This window comes from Nelumbo nucifera, chromosome 3 (assembly GCF_055504915.1).
Source record: "Nelumbo nucifera cultivar China Antique chromosome 3, China Antique-T2T, whole genome shotgun sequence".
NCBI lineage: Eukaryota > Viridiplantae > Streptophyta > Magnoliopsida > Proteales > Nelumbonaceae > Nelumbo > Nelumbo nucifera.
Window position 1 is genome coordinate 63,445,862 of NC_142651.1, and position 17,932 is coordinate 63,463,793.

General features: G+C 42.4%; 1 pseudogene across 1 annotated transcript; it reads right to left on the reverse strand.

Annotated features, from left to right (window-relative positions):
• Positions 1 to 15,127: 15,127 nt before the first annotated feature.
• On the reverse strand, positions 15,128 to 16,940 carry LOC104609446 (UDP-glucuronate 4-epimerase 6 pseudogene; annotated as a pseudogene). Its single transcript, XR_016083554.1, has one exon. The product of XR_016083554.1 is annotated as a UDP-glucuronate 4-epimerase 6 pseudogene (transcript).
• Positions 16,941 to 17,932: the final 992 nt, after the last annotated feature.

The following is a 17,932-nucleotide window of genomic DNA, read 5'->3' on the forward strand; positions in this document are numbered from 1 at the left end:
ATTGGAGGAATTTTAGTTACCTCCTATGTAAGCAACAATCCAATATGGAAAGAGATGCCAATAACAAAATTGCATCTTCTTAATGTGGAAGGGGAGTTGTCATCCCATCTCCCAAATGAATGGAACTGAAATAATTTCAACTCCACCTCCAAATATATGTCTATGCAACAACTCAAGGGGGAATTAAACAAGAAATACCCCATAATGATTCAAGGAAAGTATTGACCCAAGTGATGGATCCAAGTGAGAACTGAATGAAAATAGAGTATTCCCCATGAGATGATATTGATTAATGATCAGTTGGTAAGAGTAAAAATGCAACTATGTACAATACAAAGTACACAAAATAATACAAAATTTTGCACTCTATGTATTTGTATTTGTACTCCTTCCAAACTGAGCCTATGGGATAAATGATATATATATATATACTGAAATGCAACCATTTAACAATTTATTATTTGATATATTGACTATTCCTGTGCTCATCAGTATTCATTTGTTTGAATAGTCATTGCCTGTAGATTATGGTTAATTACTTGAATATATGCTTTTATTGAGGGTCATATCCAATTGTCTTGATTAGTATTCTTCTGCATTATTGAGCATAATTATTTATGTAGCCATGATCCAGGAGAGTAGTACTCTTATAATGAACTTAAATGTTTTATTGTTATTTTTCATCAATGGTTTATCATCATCAAAATGGAGAGACTGTTGACCCCTATGTGTTTTAATGGTAACAAACACATTGAGAGTATTAATAGTGTATCTAAGTGTGTAACATCCTTAGTAGTTTCTTTGTTCTTATATTATATATAAAGCTAGAATTCTATAATTGAGCTTAATTATTTTATATAGCCTGATCCAGGAGAGTAGTGCTCTTATATTGAGCTTAAATGTTTTATTGTTATTTTTCATCAAATGGTTTATCATCAAAATGGGGAGATTGTTGACCCTATGTGTTTTAATGATAACAAATACATTGAGAATACTAATGGTGTAACTAAGTGTGTAACATCCTTAGTAAGTTTCTTTGTTCTTAAATTAGATATAAAGATAGAATTCTATAAATGATCAAGTCAAAGCTTTTCTGAGTAGTTGCTTATGCTTTTTTCAGAATCTACACCATCACAAACCTCTTTTCCCAGCCAAGGAAACTCCAAAAAATCAAGCATCAAGGATATTCAAGAGATTAAAGGCATTAAAGCTACTAAAGACTGATCTATTACAACAACTATACATGGATTCAAGATTTATAAATCAAGTAGAATTTATTTGTTTTTATATTAGAATCTCAATGTAAATTAGTTGTATGATGCAACTCATAGATGTTCAACAAGACTAAACTCAATCATCCTTAGAAATCATAATCCTTAAAGGCATGGTTCCTTGGCTTTCATAAGCTTAATCAGCATGCTATAAATGTTAGAAAAACATATTTAAAATCCAAAAGTTTTCCGAACCTCTAGATAAAACGTGCCAAGGTTTTTAGGTGTTTAGGTTGTCTATTAAGCAAATTGGAACTGACTATGAAAAGTAATTGCCTACTCCAGATTCATGTGTCGATTAATTGCAATAGTTGAGGCGTACATAGCCAAAACTTAATAAGTAGTCAACTACACAAACAAATGTCTTGACTAACTATGATAGTGGAGGTGTTCAAATTGCTCAGTTTGAGAACATGTGCCAACTACTCAAACTTACTTATTTTACAAGCTTAATAGTCGACCAGTAAGGAGGAACTAGTCGACTGAAGGAGAAAAAAGACTCCTCCCTTTGTGTTGTAACCGACTATTAGAATAGTGTAGTTGTGTACCATAAAGAAATTTGACCATTTGAAGGATCCAATAGCTACATTAAATTTGTAAAGACTTCCAATAAGTTAATGGAAACTTGAATCATTTCCTGAAAGAATAAAATCCCTCCAATGCCTAGAAAACAATTACTTTCTCTCAATCATCTATAAATAGAGATTTTCAGCTTGATTCAAAACAAAGTTAGAAACAAAGCTTGTGAAAAGAAACTTGTGCATATCTTGTATATATTGTAAGTAGTTGTTTCTCAAAGAGAGCAATCTAAATCTAGAGTCTTTTTGGAGGAGATCCCTATGCTTCATTAGTATTAGAGGTGAGCTATGTTTGAGAAGCCTTCTTATTCTTGTCCATTTTTTGGAATCCTTGTCCCTAAGAAATTTGACCATTTGAACCGACTATTAGAATAGTGTAGTTGTCTACCATAAAGAAGTTTGACCATTTGAAGGATTCAATAGCTACATTAAATTTGTAAAGACTTCCAATAAGTTAATGGAAATTTGAATCATTTCCTAAAAGAATAAAAGCCCTCCAATGTCTAGAAAACAATTACTTTCTCTCAATCATCTATAAATAGAGATTTTCAGCTTGATTCAAAACAAAGTTAGAAACAAAGCTTGTAAAAAGAAACTTGTGCATATCTTGTGTATATTGTAAGTAGCTGTTTCTCAAAGAGAGCAATCTAAATCTAGAGTCTTTTTGGAAGAGATCCCTAAGCTTCAGTAGTATTAGAGGTGAGCTATGTTTGAGAAGCCTTCTTATTCTTGTCCATTTTTTGGAATCGTCGTCCCTAAGAAAAGCACCTATGAATACTCTAGAAGTTCAGTAGTTTGAGTTGTAATTGTTTATATTTGTCTATCAAGAGGTTGGTCTTGCATTATAAATTAAACCTACTCTCGTGCTTATTAGTGAAAGATCTTTAAGTAGGTAGGTGTTCAACTTATTGAACACCATTATGGTCTTATTGACACCTTTGTTAAGCCAACTGGGTAAGTTCAAGTAAGAAAGGTATTGCAGGCACCTAAGAAGCCCTACAAGTTGTAAAGGCTTGGATGGCACCCGAGAAGTCCATTTAGTTAGTGGAAACCATCAGTGGTGGTTTAAGGTAGAGAACATAGGTAGGGTTGGCCAAACCTCTATACAAATATTGTGTCTCTTGTAGTTTTGTTTCTTTTCTTTTCAAGTTTTCTGTTAATTTTATTTATGCTAACTTCTGAGGATTGCAATACTTGATACCTTCAGATCTTGCATATTTGATCTTTGTTTTCTTTCATTTCTTTTATATCCATAAAATGCAAGGACATCTAGTGCAGTTATTAAGCATCATCATTACTAACCTTACTAACTACACAAACATTACTAATTTCTTTACATTTATTGTTATTGCTATTTATATTTATTGTTCATTTATATTTCCAACAACATTTACATTTTTGTAGTTAGTTTTATTGTTTTGATAGTTGGTCCAAATCTTAGTTATTTTGTGTATGAGGTCCTTTCTCTCTACTAGTTACTTGTTAGTGGTTTGTCCTCTCTCTCTCTAGCTGCTAAGGCACACATCACCAAGTGCAACTGCCATTTATATTTGAGCTTAATTTCAATTGCTCCTTTTCTTTATACAGTTATTTTATTTATTGTTCTTATTGTTTATTAACTATGGAACCACTAACCAGATAGCAACAATAGTTCCTTAACTATTCAATTTATTTACCAATTACTATCCTCTTCTTAGCAATCTTTATAATTGTTGTGCTTTATTGTTGATTGCTATCCCATGCAGCTCCTAGTATATTATCTACTAATCTATTTTGTTGCTTTAGGTTCTTTTGTTAATAGGTCAATTGTGTAAAGTGTTTTATCTTGATCAACTACTGAACCTAATTGACCAAGCTTAAAACCTCCACTACAAGTAATTGTCAAAAGGCTTTGGTTTTGTTTGAGGGAAAGGGTGTTGAGCTTGATTGTCTAAGAGCTTATGAGTTTGGATTGAATTCCAATACAATTAGAGTTATTAAAGCTCTACCCAATTCACCTGCCTCTTGGGTAAGGGCATCAAACCCAACGCAGAGAACTATCAATGGAGTGTCCCTCGAGATAGGGAGCATTTGATTTGGTGGACATTCTTTATCACCTACCAGTCAAGCTAAACTAATGGTGAACCAGTTTGATACCACTTGTTGCACAAGTAGCCTAACCCAAGAGGGGGTGAAATTGTGTTCTACAAGTTTCTTAACCAACTATTCCCTTTTCAAAGTGACTACAAAACAAGAATGATTGAGAGCAATAATATGAAATGTAGTATGTACAGATATTGCAAGATTGAATATTAAAAGCAAAAACAAATATCAAGAACAAATGAAAGAACAACAAAAAGGCACACATAGGATTTATAGAGGTTTGGCTAAACACAGTCTACATCCTCTCCCATATATCTACATTTTTTTTCCTTGCAAACATTGTTAGTAATAGTAATTTCAAAATTAACGCCTTCATGTATAAATTGAAGTATATGAAAATTTTCATATGTGGTTATGCATGAAGCAATCTTACTTGGTTTATTGCCATCAAAAGCCCTTTTTAAAATCCTCATGGCTCTATCATTTTGTGAAACTCTACTTCTATCATTTTCATTCCACTCCTCATCTAGTTTTTTCAAGTTACCCATCCATCTATAGTCTTAGCTAGTTTTAATGGACTATATTCAACTGCATCCCAAAAGGTTGTAGTCTATGAAGTGTCCCTCATGATAGGGAGCATTTGTTTCGGAGGCCATTATTTATCACCTAATGGTAATGGTGAACCAACTCGAATACCACTTATTCCATAGATAGGCTAACCCAAGAGGAGGATGAAGTGGGTTTTACAAAATTTTCCCAACCTAATGCCACTTCAAGGTTGCAATACAATAAAGATAAAGAGCAAAAATATGGTGTGCAATATGTATAACAATTGCAAGATTGAGTATCTTAAAAGCAACAAAAAATAAATATCAATAACAAATGCAATAACAACAAAAGGAACACAAAGGATTTATAAAGGTTCATCCAAACCAGACCTGCATCCTCTCTCCAAGCACACCACCTAAGAATTTCCACTATACCAATTAGGCTTTTGGGTGTCAACAAGACCTTTCACTAGATAAACTTTTAGGTGCTATTAAAATTTTGGAGTACTCAATCGAAAAATACTAGACATTCAACTGGAAAACTAGTACCTAATCTAATACAATAACAATGATATATATAAATGATAAACATAGTATAATGCCTCTACAAAGCTAATATGCAAATACAATTTAAAATTACTCAAATGCAAGAGAATGCATAATAACAAATGGGCCACATATGGGAAGTTGTTCTTGAATTTATTCTTGAATTTTTTATGTTGCTTTTAATACTCAATCTTGCAATCCTTGTACATACTACTCTTCTCACTATTGCTCTCAATCATTCTTGTTTTGTATTCAATTTGAGAAGAGAATGGTTGGTCAAGAAATTTATATAGCCCAATTCACCCCCCTTTCTTGGGTTAGACTACCTAGGCAATATTATTAGTTTATTCATTATGCTTTTCCAAATAAACCACCAATGCAATTGTCTATAAGAGTTTTTTTTTTTGGAGGGGGGGGGGGGGGGGGGGTTATTTCGCAATGCTAAGAGCTTCTTTGTAAGGAATTTATTTCGCAATGTTAGTGAGAGAATGACTCAAGAGGAAATAATCTACCACGAGCTGAAGGGTCTATAAGAGCTAGGGGTAAAAAGGAAATGGGCTGAATTGGTAAGGAAATATTTAAGGGTCTATAACATAACAATTGGGTTTAAACAGTGAAAGACTTTGCATCTTTAGTCAATACTGAACTTTCCATTTAGGGTTGTAATTGTGTCAAATCCAAATTGGATTCATCTACATCCAATCTAACCTAGGAGTCCAATATTTCCGATTGGATTTGAATTTAATCCTACTCTTCTCTATTATCATTAAAGTAAAGAAAAACAAAAAATTATTTAAACTTATACATACATAAAAATTGTATATAAATACAAAATATTATATATAATATCTGTTGTATGATTTATGCACAGTTAATTCAGGCAAGTGTACCTTAGTCAAATGTGCGTATAATGATGAGAAAGGTGTCGATCTCAATCTGCTTACATTGACAAAATAGTCAAAAGATACAGCATGGAGAACTCCAAAAAAGGAAATGTTCCTTTCAAGCATGGAGTCACTCTCTCCAAGAAGATGTCTCCCAAGACCTCTGAGGAGATTGAGGGCATGAATGGCGTTCCCTATGCCTCTGTCGTAGGGAGCATCATGTATGCCATGTTGTGCACTCGTCCTGACATTGCTCAAGCAGTGAGTGTGGTAAGGAGATTCCAGGCCAACCCAGGGCAGGAGCACTGGACTGCTGTGAAAAATATACTTAAGTACCTTCGAAGGACAAAAGAGTTTTGTCTAGTATTCGATGGTAGCTCACTACAGATCCAATGGTATACTGATGTCGATTTCCAGTTGGATCCAGATGATAGAAAGTCTACATCTGGATATGATTTAACGATAGGATCGTGTGCTGTTTGCTGGAAAAGCAGCAAACAGGGGTCCACTGCAGACTCCATGACCGAGGCCGAGTACATTGCCGCAAGCGAGGCTGTCAAAGAAGCCGTGTTGATGAAGAAGTTCATTAATGAGTTGAGAGTAGTTCCATCTAGCACATCACCCATCCCGTTGTTGTGTGACAACAATGGAGCCATTGCTCAGGCTAAGGAGCCACGAGCCCACTTGAACACAAAGCACATCGAGAGGAAGTACCACGTACTGCGGGAGATTGTTGGTAGAGGGGACATCCTGATTCAAAAGATAGCGTCAGCAGAAAATGTAGCAGACCCATTGACGAAGCCACTATCACAGAAAGTGATTGAGAAACACGTGGAAAGCATGGGACTCCGGCTTGTACCTGATTGGATATAAGTGCAAGTGGGAGCTGTTAGACAGTTTTGTATGCCCTTAGCTTCAATCAGAATGATGTACATTATGAGTTTATTAGAAATGAATAAAAGTACATATTTGATTCATGTTCCTATGGTGTGTTTCTATGTAATCCCCTTAAACTAGACACATAATGAGATTCGTGTTAGTTTAGAATGTTCGCAACCAGTGGGTCGGTCTGGGGGAGACCTGTCCTGATAAGGCTGACACTGATGTGCCACCAAGTCGGTTGGGGTGGCCTGTCTCAGCCGCCAGGGTGAGACCCTAGGCACATGCAGTGTAGGATCAATTGAATCTTTGAACCGGACTAGATTTCCAGCATTGCCCTCGACCTTGGAGATTAATGGGAAAAACTGGAAAGTTACACCCAACCCCTAGACTCGATTATGATACTGCACTAGGTGTCGGATTGGGGTGTCTTTGATGTACCAATCAGTGAGATCCTTAGCGGGGGTCAAAACCTCGGTATGTTGAGACAGTCTGAGAATTCATCTGAGTGGGTGATCATAGTGACAGGATCCGCCCCTTTGTCGGACAAAGGTAATGATCGGGGATGCACTCTCTCTGATGGAAACCAAGACTATCGGTAGCCGATTTCAATCGTTGAGATTTGTTTTGCAAAATATATTTTATATGAGATATAAAAGTACATATATTATGGTATCTAAACTGTTTGCAAAAGGTTTTAATTCCCAGAATCCATATAAGCAGAGAGTGTAACACTGTTCCTTGCAGCCGAGGGAGAGGTCCTCTCTTGTCAGGCAGTGTTTGATCATTATGGGCTAAGAGGTTGAGTGTAAGACCATTGAGGATAATACCTGATGGGCTAATCTTGCATCTGCCCACAGTCCCGAGGTGTTACAAGGTGGCTTGGCCCAGGGACCACTTAGGGTAAGTGTTGGGCCCATAGAGCCCATTTGATGGGTTTCAGGGGGTGCACTATCCATAACAGTGTATTCGGTCAGGCCTTGTGACAAAGGCTAGGCTGAACCCATGTGGCTAATGTGTAGATCCATGCTTGGGTCCCATGCCATACAAGGAAGCCCAAATGGGCAGCAGTTAGGAAGGCTAAGTGAGTACATGACTTTAATGGGCCTCAAGCCCATTTCGAACTGAGCTAATTTAATGAGTTAAATATGGGGCGAATTCTGAGATGGATTAGCAGATAGGATAGGATCTTAACCCTATCCAATCAGAGAGTCCAGATCTAAATGTGATTCAGATCTAGAAACCTCCTAATAAGATTAGGAGAAGGCTGATCTAATCTGTAGATAAGATAAGGGTTTATCCTTATCACCTAAAGGGATGTCTGATCCAAATATGATTTGGATCAGCAACTCCTAATTGGATTAGGAGCTGATCCTTTAGGGTTACAAAAGAAGGAAGGGGTGGCAGTCTTTTGAAGACACTTATTCACATCCTCTTTAGAGCTGAAATCACGAAAGAAAGAATTAAGCAACCCTGCAGAATTCTTTCTTGCCGCCTACCTTGCCAGTTCGATCTCCAGTTCTGTGGGAGAAGTCAAGATTTGATCTTGATATCAGTTCTTTGTGAAAGAACTTATAGGAAGTTGTGCTCACGTGCCATCCTGCTATTTCTTGCGAATGACTAGGTTCTTGGAGAAGAACACTGCCAATTCTGCTCCATCCTGCACTGCGCCATCTTCAGTGGGAGCAGTCTTTGGATCCTTCCTTGGGTGTGAACACCTCCATTGGAAGATATTACTTCTCCGTATCAGGTATAATCCTCTCCAACTGCTTTTGTTCAGATCTGGTTCAGTTTATGGTTCAAGATTGATCCTTGAAAATATGATTTTCTAAATAGGTAATTTGATTCCCAGTTGAAGGGAGAGAAAAATTTTTGAAATTCGCCCACCTAATTCCACAAGATTTGGGCGTCCATACGATGGATCTCTCATCTCTTCAAGATCTTGCTCAAGCCCGAGGTGTTCGAAAGATTGATGAAATGGGCTATCAAACTCAATGAGTATGACATCTGGTACGAACCTCGGACAGCAATTAAGGCCCATGCCTTAGCCGATTTCGTGGCAGAATGTACGTTCAACACCGCAACCCCCAAGCTGGCCGAGCTTGAGCACACGGAGGAAGCTTCAACCAGCGCGGCACCAATCCCAGTTAGAGCAGGTCCAACCTAGGACGAGGAGCCCTAGATCCTCCATGTTGACCGCTCATCCAACCAACAAGGAAGTGGCGCAGGCAAAATTTTGTACGGTCCAAGCGCGGTGAAACTGGAATACGCGCTCCAGTTCGGGTTCGCAGCATCCAACAACAAAGCAGAGTACGAGGCATTAGTAGTCGGGCTCACTTTAGCGAAGGAAGTAAAGGCTAAACACCTTATCATCTGCAACGACTCCTAGCTCGTGGTCAACCAAGTCAACGGTGAGTATGAAGCCCACGACCCCACCATGGCTGCTTATTTGGCCAAGGTCAAAGAGGTTCTACACGGCTTCATATCTTATTTCATCAGGCAGATCCCGAGATCCAAGAACACTGAAGTTGACGCCTTGTCCCGGTTAGCTAGCACAAGCAACAACATCATGCGAACTGTGTACATAGAGGAAGTACCTCGGCCTAGCATTCTCGGGGGGGGCAGGAGAGGTCGCTCCCATAGCACAAGCAGAGCCGAGCTGGATTGACCCACTCGCGAACTATCTGCTTCATGGGACCCTCCCTATAGATCGCAATGCGGCCCGAAGGGTAAAGCGCCAATTAGCTAAGTACGTCATTATAGATGGACAGCTGTACTGGAGATCTTTCACGCTCCCCTACTTGTGCTGCTTGCAACCCTCAGAGGCCAAGCTCATTCTCTGCGACACTCACGAAGGCTTGTGTGGCAGACACTTGGGGGACAGGGCTCTCGCCCAGAAAGCGCACCAAGAAGGTTACTACAAGCCCACAATGAAGGCAGACGCACTCGAGCTCGTCAAGAAGTGCGATAAGTGTCAGAGGCATGCCAACATCCACCACCGACCTGCTGCCGACCTCAAATACCTCACCAGCCCATGGCCCTTCACACAGTGGGGAATCGACATACTTGGCCCATTCTCACCTGCGACAGGACAGAGAAGGTTTCTGGTGGTAGCAATGGATTATTTCACGAAGTGGGTGGAAGCAGAACCCCTAACGATGATTACAGCCCGCAACATACAAAATTTATTCTAGAGGAATATAATATGCCGCTTCGGCCTACCTCAGGTACTCATCTCCAACAACAGAAAGCAGTTCGAGGATATCAAGTTTCAGAATTGGTGTATCGAGATGGAAATACAGCAAAACTTCACCTCAATGGCACACTCCCAGGCAAACGGGCAAGCGGAAGTCACCAACAGAGCCATACTCCGTGGACTGAAGGCTCGCTTAGCCCGAGCCAAAGGGTTGTGGGTAGACGAACTGTCCAGTGTGCTATGGGTGAGACTCCCTTCAATCTCACTTATGGTACAGAGGCGGTGATCCCAGCAGAAATCAAGGTGCCAACACTACGCTTGGAGGCCTACGACAAGGAGACAAACGATGACGAGCTCCGTACTAACCTCGGCCTGGTGGAAGAAGTACGAGACCTGGCATACATCCGGACTGCAGCTTACTAGTAGAGAGTGGCTCGGTACTATAATGCCTAGGTCAAGAAGCGACACTTTCGTGTCGACGACCAGGTTCTTCGGAAGGTTATGGTACCTGAGCCCGGTGTTGGTAAGCTCGGACCAAACTGGGTAGGTCCGTACCAAGTAAGACGGGTATTCGGGGAAGGTACATACGAGCTCGAGACCTTGGAAGGAAAACAAGTACCTCGAGCGTGGAATATCGGCAACCTGAGAAGATACTACCTATGAACGCCAAACTGGAGAGAGGACTACGAGTCACTCCTAGAAGCCTAAGAGCCATGATGCCGATCTAACATAAGACCTCGGCACTATGATAAGTCTCAGTCGCCTCTTCGTCATGGGCAGACAAGTCTCAGTCACCTCTTCGGCATGGGCAGACAAGTCCTAGTCACTCTTTGGCATAGGCAGAACAGTCCTAGTCACCTCTTCGACATAGGCAAATCACCACTCATGCCTAAGGCATAGATAGTTCAGGTATAAACCCTATGACGTCTAGCCCAGTTCGGCATATAATAATAGGTTGGACCCACTAGTTCTAAGGGACAACCGATATCTAAGCAAGTAGCCCGCGAGCAGACATGTCGGGTACATACCCTACGATGTCCGCCCACCTCGGCGTACAATAAAGATAAGTTACCCCTACTCGGACTCCAGCTTGTTAATTCGGCACTTCGGGGTAACAAACACTTAGAAAAATTTTCTTCAATATCCCTACTCCTTTTTGGTTAAGTTCGCCAGTTCGGGAATTGCTCATACTTAGAATTTTTTTGCACAAAAATAGTCAAAATGTTTCATTTCATTAAAATAAAATGTTGAGTACAAAAGAAAGAAGAAGCAAAAACTTTCATTATAACCTGAGCTCGGAGGCCCAAGGTGTACATCAAAAGGGTCCAAGGAAAAAGGCAAGGGTCATGCATTCGGACTGCCAAGCAGGTCGGTCTCCATATTCTCCTCCTCCGTGTCCTCTCGACCTAATGGGCCCGCCTTGGGGACTTCATCGTCACTTTCCTCCTCGGAGGAGCCGGGTTCTTCGTTACCCGCCTTCGCCACCTCGGGAGTAAGGTCAGAAATAGAAACGACTCCAAAGTCCAGTTCGGGAAACTTCTGCCGTATCAGATACTTGCATGGCTTGAAGCCGGACCGGTAAGAGCTTGATCCATATTCGACTTGGAGGTTGTGGAACTCCAGAGACTCCTTGAATTTTTCAATGGAGTGCTCCCTCTCTTTAGCTTGTGCCTCTTGAATGGCGATATCGAAGATTTCGGTGCGCTCTCGGATCATTGCCTCAAGGTTCTCATTCTCGCGCTGAAGCTTCCCCTTCTCCTCAGTCAGAGCCAGGATCATCTCCTGTTGACTCCGAGCTCCCTTCTTAGCCTGAAGAACCTCGCCCCAAGCTATGTCGAGTTCGCAGTAAAGTTTTCGTGCCTTCTCCTTGGCTTCTCGAGCTTGCTTCAGGCAAACCTCGGAATGGTAGACCAATGAATGAATGGAGGAGTTCACCTAGCAAAGGAAACATAGGTAAGTACACTTAAAAAACAAACAAGGAAACAAACAAGGAAACCGACAAGGAAATGAAGTGAAAAGTAAGAATACTCACCACTATGCAATAGCTGGCAGCCCGACCTCCGAGCTGACTTGTAGGCATGTCGGCCCACTCCGCGACCTCAGTAGGAAAAATGGTGTCCTTATTCTTGAGCAGCCCGAGCCAAGGGGTCATTATACTTTCCTTCGGGAGCTGGGGCTCGGGCGCGGGAGTGCTCTCCGATTCATGAGGCAGAACGCCTTCGCGCTGGTCTTCATCCAGGTCCACAATGGGAGGTTGAGGACAGACTCCTCCTCTAGAAGCTCAGCAGAGATCGGCTCCGGCGCAGTGACCTCGGATGGAACAGGGGCAGAAGGACCGACCTCCCGGCAAGACTTCTTTGAAGCCTTCCTCTTCTTCCCTCTCTAGAAGCTCTTCAAGAGGTTTTCTGCATCGACCTCCGGCATGGCTACTACAAGAGGAAAGGAAAAGGTTAGTCACAAACTAAAGAAAATTTAATGAAAGTAAGTACCAAGGTGAAGACCTACCAGGAGGGCTCAGCCCAGCTCACACAAGCTTCTCCTCGGCCAAGAAATCTTTCATCTCCAGGCCGAGGTCCCTCAAGGAGCTAACAACCGCCCTAGTCTCCGCGTCTAAGCTTACTCCGGGATCTTTGATAGCCACCCTCCAGTGAGTCGGGAAGGGCCACCCCTTAGAATTCTGAACAAAAAAGTATCTTCTCTTCTAAGCAGATACTTTGTTCGGGCTACCGAATAGGATTTTAAACCCGGGCCGAGGAGAGATGTAGTAACTTTGTCGGACGTCCCCGCGCAGACAAGCGGAGTTCTTTTTGATTGAGCAAATCGAGCTAAAGACATCTAAGGACAGAGGTCGATTGTATTCGTGGAACAGGGAGATAGTACCTACTATGGTTCGGATAGAGTTCGAGTGTAGTTGGTCGATGGTGATGTCAAAAAACTTGATTATTTCTATAATAAATGGGTGGAGCGGGAAGCACAGTCCAGCTATGAGTTGCTCTTTGAAAACTGCGAGCTCATGGTGATAATGAGCCCAAGGGTACTGACCTAAAGGAACGCTAAAAACTAAGCTATCAGGGAAACGGTAACGAGCTACCAAAGACAGTAACCTATCCGAGGTCATGGTAGAAGGACCAAAGTCATCCGGATCCTGACCCCAAGAAGAAGATGGGACCTCCTCTCTGGAGGTCGGTCCTTCCTCCCGAGCCTCGGGCTCCTCAGGCCGAGATGGCCCAACTTCAAGTAAAGAAGTTTCCTCTAAGGGGCGAAGGGGGGAGCTATCTAGCAAGGACTATACCTCGGCACCCTCGAGCTCACTAGAATTGCCAAGGAACCTATCTATACTAGCACTAGACATGTTAAAACAAGAACAAGAAAGGAGAACTAAGAAAAGATGAACTCACCAAAAGGAGAACGACCTCGGAATACAAAGAAGGAAGTAGCGAGCTGAAAGACTCCGACGCGACCTCGGGAGAGCTCAATCACAAAATTTTTGGTGAGGATGAAGGGTCCCTCGGCCCTCTATTTATAATCCATCGCGAGCCGAACAACGACTAAGACCTGCTCGATCCAACAGCTCTCATGAAAACCGATTGCACAACGCCCGAGGACGAAATCGATTGAACGCGTTTTTGACGTCCGCGGAGTCCATAAACAGCGTGACGTCCGCGCTTACACCTGACGCGACTTGGGTTATTGTTGGTTAAACCGGAAGTTCGAACAAGCCTGACCAACCGATCCACTCGGCAAATCGCCTAGACCTCGTGCCAAATCCACTTGGACTCGTCATGAACTCCCCGCACTGGGTCGAAACCCCTAGCTCAGGGAGTGGGGGGCAATTGATGAAGGGTGATTTGGCCCGACCTAGTAATAAGGGGACACGTGGACACGACCTGACTAATAGATAACAGCTCAGCCTGACATGCCAAGTTCGCAACAGATCGAGCTCGGATATTCAACCACCTCGGCACGGGTCACCTCGGGACGAGGTCGCAACAGGATCACCTCGGTCCCAAGGCACTTCAGCATTCAATCCAGTTCGGAACTAAAAAGCATCAGCTCGGGGATACCAGCTCAGACCACTACGTGATCCCGGAAATCCCTCCAACGGATTCCGAACCTTACGGGATCACGTCGCGTAACGGCTAGCCTTATCTCCTCCCCGCTCGGTTCGGACGGAATTGATAAGTCTCATCAGTTGGTAACATTATCCTCCAATTAAAGCGGAAACGGATCCCATCGTGACGGAGATCCCGGAACCGATCTACAAAACCCGCGAGGACTCAACTATATAAAGACTCCAACCCCAAGGGCACAAGGTACGCGTGATTTCTCTGCTCTCTAGCTCTCTAGCTCTCTATATTCCCAAAAAGTTATTTCAGCTCGCAACAAGCTTACTAACTTAAGCATCGAAGCGACCTTGTCGGGCTAGCCACCCCGAGTTCTCTGATCTTATTTTGCAGATCCGCCTAGCTCGTCGTCCGATTGGAAGCCATATCACCCTCCAGTAGGGAGCAGTCAAATCGCACAACATCAGCCACCAATGGTATGTCGGGCCCACCTTGTAAAATGGACATAGGCCCCACATACATATCGGCACATGAACCCTACATACATGTCCACCAATGATATATCGAACTCACCTTGTAAAATATACATGACCCCACAAACATGTCCACCAATGATATGTGAGTCCCACGTATTAAATAAAAGATTTATTAACCCACACACAAAACATTCACGCCAAACAGGCAGTAAGAATTTCTTGGAAGAAAAATTTACATCAACACCACGAACATCGGAATAGCAAAAGACCAAAGAGAGTGAGGAAGCCTCAAAGTCTAATCTGCGTGGCACAAGCAAGAAGAAGCGACTGAGCGTCAGAAATCACGCCACGATTACATTAATTATCGGAACAAATGAATGAAACTGCATCTCCTAGGTTATTGTTATTGCCTTTGTTTTTTAATCACCGCCAAAAGTCGAAAACAAATTTGGTCAGCATATCGCACGACCAGATGTGACGGCACATATGTACAACGTAGTCAAACCATTATTTACCCTCTTAAACACATTCCTTCGCTTGATACGTGTCAATGCCTAGATCATCAAAATAAAAAATAAAAGAAAAAAGAAAAGAGAAAAGAGAAAAGAGAAAAGATGAAATCATCGTTTTCCTGTTCATTAATCTTGATATCATTCGGACGGCCGATCTGCACCATTCTAGCAGATTCGAACCCCTGTGCTACACAATTTCACTTGCATTATTACATCCAGAGCCTCAAATAGACACTTCCCCAGTTCTTGTTCCTCTTCTTCTTTTGCTTTTCTCCCCCTCTTTTATGTACTATAATTATATTCTACATCGAAATCAACAATGAACAACCGAAGAAGAAAAAAAAAGCATATATATATTTTAAAAACAGAAATTAACAGAAAAAAGAAAGACGGCGAGTTCAAGATGATTCAGCTCCGGCACCGTCACCGTCGCTACTTCCCTTTTCCTTATTTGCCTTCGAATGAATCCCGTAATACCCAACGTACCACTTGACGAACTTCCTCAACCCAGTCGACAAATCGGTGGTGGGCTTATACCCGAAATCCCTGTACGCCAGGCTCACGTTAGCATGGGTGAAGGGAACGTCGCCATTCCTCGGCATCTTCACGACATTCTTCTTTGCTTTCATGCTCAGATGCCCTTCAAGGATCGAAACCAGCTTTCCCACCGACACCGGCGACGTGTTCCCCAGGTTGTAGATTCTGAGCTGCGCCGGTCCTCGCTTCTTCCCCCCGCTTCCCGTGCTCTTCTCCGCCGTGTCCAGCGCGCCAAGGCATCCCTTCACGACGTCGTCGATGTAAGTGAAGTCTCGGGCGACTTCCTTATCGTCCTGTGTTCGATAAATGGTAATGGGCTTGCCCTGAAGAATATCCTTAGTGAAGAAGAAGTAAGCCATGTCGGGTCGTCCCCACGGGCCGTAGACGGTGAAGAAGCGGAGTCCTGTAATGGAGAGACCGTGGATGTGGTTGTAAGTGTGAGCGATCTCCTCGCCGGCCTTCTTTGTTGCGGCGTATAGACTCGCCGGTTGGTCTGTCCGGTGGGATTCAGAAAATGGGTTATCGGTGTTCAGGCCGTAGACGGAGCTGGACGATGCCCAGACAATGGCGGGTTGAGGATTGACCGATTTGGCGACCTCGAGCAGATTTACGAACCCGGCTATGTTGGAGTTCACGTACGACTGTGGGTTCTTCATGGCGTAACGCACACCCGCCTGAGCTGCCAAGTGGAGGACGTGAGTGAACGGAACGACGTCGAAGAGCTTGGACAGTAATGGGGCATCGTTCAGATCACCCTTGACGATGAAGATTTCGTGCTTCGATAGAAGGGCTTGACGGGCGCGTTTGAGTGATGGGTCATAGTAGGAATTGAAGTTATCGAGGCCAAGAACTCCATCGCCTCGCTTCTTCAAAGCCAGTGAGCAGTGGGTACCCACGAAGCCAGCGGCCCCAGTGACCAGCACAGAGAAGCCATTGGATCTGCGGGGAGTAGACGAGTGGCGGACTTGCTTCTCCCAGGTAGCGCCGTTGCCGTAGAAGGCGGAGGCGAGGAAGTTCTGGTGGTGGTGGAGGGGGACATGGTTGGGACTATCGGAGGAAAGGGGAGGGTGATTAAGAGTGAAGAAGAAAATGAGAATGAGAGCGACGAGGAGGGTAACTCGGAAGAGAAGCTTGGACGAAGCAGCCAATAGTTTGGTACTGTTTACGCGGCGGAGGTAGCTATTGTAGCGCTCCAGTTTGGTGGTCTTGCTCGTGTCTGGTGGAGAAGCCATTACCAATCAATGGTTCTGAAAACAAAAGGACTCGATTGAGAAGATTTGGAGGAGGGATTAGCTCGAGCCCTGAAAAAAGAAGAGTACAGATGGATGAATATATAAAGAGAGAGAGAGAGAGAGAGAGAGAGAGAGGCAGTGTGGGCCAATTGAGGCAATGATCTTCTCTTCTTTACAGTTTTCTCTCTCACTGCGAGGGATGAAAAACTAGTCGTGATAGTAATTCACTAATTCTACGGTAGGGAAGGAGTGAGAGATATTTGAACTACTAAGAATGGGCTCTGGATTTTTTATAATTACGAAAAAACCATGCATAATTCCAATATTTCTACCGACAAAATTATTTTAGAACGTGCCCCGTTTGAGACTACTTTTGAATATTAATTATAGGGGTAGTTTGGGTATAAAAGAGTACTGGCCCAGTCCATTCTATGTCACGGTTTTCGCAGGGGCTCCACCGACCACCGCCTTGGCTGGTTTCCTTGGGCTGAGATCTTTTTTAAATGTTTGTAAAATAAAAAATATATATATCGTCATATTGCTATTATTTTATTGTATTATTGTAGGCTGTGAAGTATGATAATGGGTGTGGGGTCCACTTTGTGGGACCACTAATGTCTTTTTTCCGTCAGTTCTCCTGCCTGCATCTGACGGAGGAAAAGGGTCGGTGAGGGAGGAGAGAAGGTTCTTGTTTCTTGGGGGACTTTTGTCCTTCTATGCAGCAGACGGGTTTAAGAAAATTTTTATTCTCCTACGCGTTAGCGCGTATTAACAGGTGGTGGAGCTCATGTGGCGACTAAGACCATGAGAAGCCCAGGTCTTCTGGGCTTGGGCCACCCCTTTAAGCCCGTTAAATTGGAGTTATTTTTTTGAGGAATGTTTATTATAAAATAACAAGAAATGATATGGGCAAATTAGGGCTATAATCGGATCGGATGCGGATTTTAATTGAGAACATACATCTGAATCTGATCGGATATAAAGACTTATATTTGAATTCTAATTTTAATGGATTCATATTGTATCTAGATTTAATTTAATTTCACTATAAATTTTCTAAAATATCAAAAAAATTAAAAATTTATTTATTTTTAACTTTTATATAATAAATAAATATAAATATAAAT